General features: G+C 44.3%; 1 pseudogene; it reads right to left on the bottom strand.

The window, feature by feature from the left end:
* Nucleotides 1-1,248: 1,248 nt before the first annotated feature.
* On the bottom strand, nt 1,249-2,060 carry LOC116094362 (annotated as a pseudogene).
* Between the last annotated feature and the right edge of the window lie 1,493 nt (nt 2,061-3,553).

Below are 3,553 nucleotides of genomic sequence, written 5' to 3'. Positions count from 1 at the left end.
GTGCGTCTGAAGACAGCTACAGTGTACTTACATATAATAAATAAATAAATAAATCTTTAAAAAAAAAAGAAATGATATCTTGGTGAGCCCCTAGCACACAAATACGAGGACATATCTAGGCTACCTCTGAGTTTGCCAGACGACAATGCGGAGGCAGGAGACTGACTTTCCTTGAAGTTTACGCCTCAAATACCGCCATCACGCAAAGTGTGCGTGGCACCATTTCAGCTACTAGAATATAGGCAGATCTTTTAATTTCTAGAGGATCCTCTGACTAGAAGATCAGTGTGACAGGGCAGGACAGGGGAGAGGTTCCTCCGTCTTGTATTCTGGCTGAGACCATTTCAGGGTTAACTAAAATTTGCTCTCCTTGATGGAGGAGAAGCCCATGGAAAATTACCCACCTCTATTCTAGGAACTCTTAATCAAGATGCCCCAGCTGACTTAGCTCCTGTCAAACTGCCTCCTGCTTGTCTAGAACCCCCTCCAGCTAACCTCTTAGCTTAGCTTCTGTACTCGAAGCCGCCTCCTACCCCCTGCAGCGGCCTAGTGGGATGGATACCAGAACGTGGTTTCTGCCTTCAACACCTTTATGCTCTGGACACTGGGACAGACACCTGCGCCCCTGAATACCTGAGTGTCATCTCAGCCAATTGCAATAAAGACTGAATTGGCTGTAAAGTGAGTCTGAATAGAGGATTCCCTAAAATACCCGTACTGAAAATATAGAAACTGACAACCAACTACCTTGAACTCAGTAATAACAAACTAGCAATGAAGGTGGCATCCAGTACTTTAAGGCAGGTGGGATGTGTTCAGATTAGGTAAAACTTTAAAATGCTGACATATGCCTAAGATCACGAATTACCAGCTTGCTAAAATGTAACTAAAAGACTGAATTCAGGTTTTAAGGATGATCATCTCGTAGTTAAGAGTCCACACAGAAATAATTTTTCAGACCCTTTCCCAAGCCTGCAGTAAGAGTTTTGATCTTGCCACAACGAACAAGCCCTGGCCTGTGCACGTTCCCAAGCTTGAGTTCTGGGATCAAACTCAGGCCTGCCCCCTGCTCACCCTCAGAATGGCCTTTTCCTTCTTAATTTGGTATCTGGACCTCAACCATATAGACAGAACTTTAATTCTTTTACTTCAACTTCAAAAAAACCCCAAATGCATCCTATATTCCCGATTGTTTCTTTTTGTTTGTTTGTTTTTTGTTTTTTGGGGTTTTTTGAGGGCAACGGACAAGGAAGGGCTTGTTTTATTTTAATGACTGAACCATGTGAGGCCTCAGCCAGGCCACTATGTGCAGACACAAGGGAAGCTTTATTTCTTGGTCTCTTCCTCCTTGGACAGAGTCTTGATGATCTCTTCCTTCTTGGCCTGGAGATGCTCCTCCTAGCGCTTTCGTGCTTCCTTGGTCTTAGACCTGCGAGCCTCATCCTGGTCAGCCAGCAGCTTCTTGCGGGCCTTGTGGATGTGCTCCATGAGAATCTGCTTGTTTTTGAACACATTCCCTTTGACTTTCAGGTACAGGCTGTGGTACATATGGCGGTCAATCTTCTTAGATTCCCGGTATCTCCTGAGAAGCCGGCGCAAGATCCTCATCCTTCTCATCCAGGTCACCTTCTCGGGCATCCGAGCATTGGCGGTACCCCTCCTCTTCCCTATGCCCATATACCTGCCCTTCTGTCGGGCCAAGGTGTTTTTCCGGCAGCAAGCCCGGGAATGGACAGTCACAGGCTTCCGGATGATCAGGCCATCTTTGATCAGCTTCCTGATCTGCTGACGGGAGTTGGCATTGGCGGTTTTTCATTGGTCTCATTGGAGTCCAACCAGACCTTCTTTTTCCCACAGCGGAGGAACTAGAGGCAAGCCTCTTCTGTAGCCTGAGCATACTCATGGCTGCAGACGCAGCAGCAAAAGGAAAGAGCTATATTCCCGGTTTTTAACTAGACTTTTCTGGAGTTTTTTTTGTTTTTGTTTTTTTGTTTTTTGTTTTTTCGAGACAGGGTTTCTCTGTGTAGCCCTGGCTGTCCTGAAACTCACTCTGTAGACCAGGCTGGCCTTGAACTCAGAAATCCGCCTGCCTCTGCTTCCCAAGTGCTGGGATCAAAAGGTGTGGGCCGCCACCACCACCCGGCTTAACTACACTTTTCTAACATTTCCACACCTGGAAAAAGCCTAGAATGTCCTATTACTAGGACTGAATTAGCTGGTAGGGTGGGAACTAGGGATTACAAGCACACATGCTATGCATTTACAACAGCAGGTAGCTGCTCCCCAGGCCTTGATAAAGCCAACACAGCAAAACAGCTGAAGGAAGCAAAATTCTAGACAACTTATGGGGGTTCTATTTTTCAGCTCTCCTAAGGACTGACCTTAATAATTGCCAAAGCCACACTTCTAAAACCGAGCTGTGGTAGCAGATTCCAGTTGTCTATCTCAATTGGGACCTGTGTGTGTGATCCTCACTTAAAGCCCAGGGAACATAAGGGAGCTGTGTGATGTAAGAACCTACACATGGGTCTTACTCTGGGATAGGAGATGGGCTCGAGCTACCTAGAGTATAATAAACTGCATCACCAAGTATGCAATCCTATACTTGGACTGTAGATTTACATGTTTCCCCATGTTTAACCTAGCTTTGTGCTATACCATGCAAGCATCCCATATTTCACCTAAGGAAGAAATACCAGTCTTCATGGTCCCATGCCCATGCTCCTTCCACGAAGAGCAGACTGATAATAGAAGTCTTCTATGGAACAAGATCTGAACCCACCTCAAAGAGCTAGTGTGTGGACTGTAACCTCCAGTCTACATCAATGATATCTAAGAGACAAGTTACCTATTCCAACTTAAACAGCACATTCATTTTCTCTTCTAGTGCCTACGTAAAAGACTTTTTACACTAACATGTAAAATACTTTGAATATTATCAATGATGCGGACTAAATAATTTCTAAACACTCCGAGGGCCCAGTAATTGTCATACAAATCCCAGTAACATAACTAAGAACCAGAGGCAAGCTGGTTCTGTGAAATGACTTATGAACATTCTAAATTTAATCTGTTGTCTGCTAATTTCACCACCCTTTCTTCTGAGCTTGTGAAAACAGCTTTCACTAGCTCACACACTGATGCTCATCACTTCCCACAGCCTCTTCTGTGTGTCCTCTCAATGCTTTCACACTGTGTGTTGGAGACATTAACGATAGTTCTCAAGCTTTTTTGTTTGTTTGGTTTTTTTTGTTTTGTTTTTTTGAGACAGGGTTTCTCTGTGTAGCCCTGGCTATCCTGGAACTCACTCTGTAGACCAGGCTGACCTCGAACTCAGAAATCCACCAGCCTCTGCCTCCCAAGTGCTGGGATTAAGTTCTCAAGTTTCTTATATAAAAATGGTGAGAAGCAAGACTCTCAGCTATATTACCTGCAATGATGTACAGGATTTATAACTATATATTATAAATTTCATAATACTGTAATGTCACGCACACTCGTCTACTCCAGTCACATCCATAATATCGGGGATAAAATCCTGATAAAGGATAAG

This window comes from Mastomys coucha, unplaced genomic scaffold (genome assembly GCF_008632895.1).
Source record: "Mastomys coucha isolate ucsf_1 unplaced genomic scaffold, UCSF_Mcou_1 pScaffold16, whole genome shotgun sequence".
Classification (NCBI taxonomy): domain Eukaryota; kingdom Metazoa; phylum Chordata; class Mammalia; order Rodentia; family Muridae; genus Mastomys; species Mastomys coucha.
Note: the sequence above shows the minus strand (reverse complement) of the source record. Positions and strands in the feature narration are given on the sequence as shown.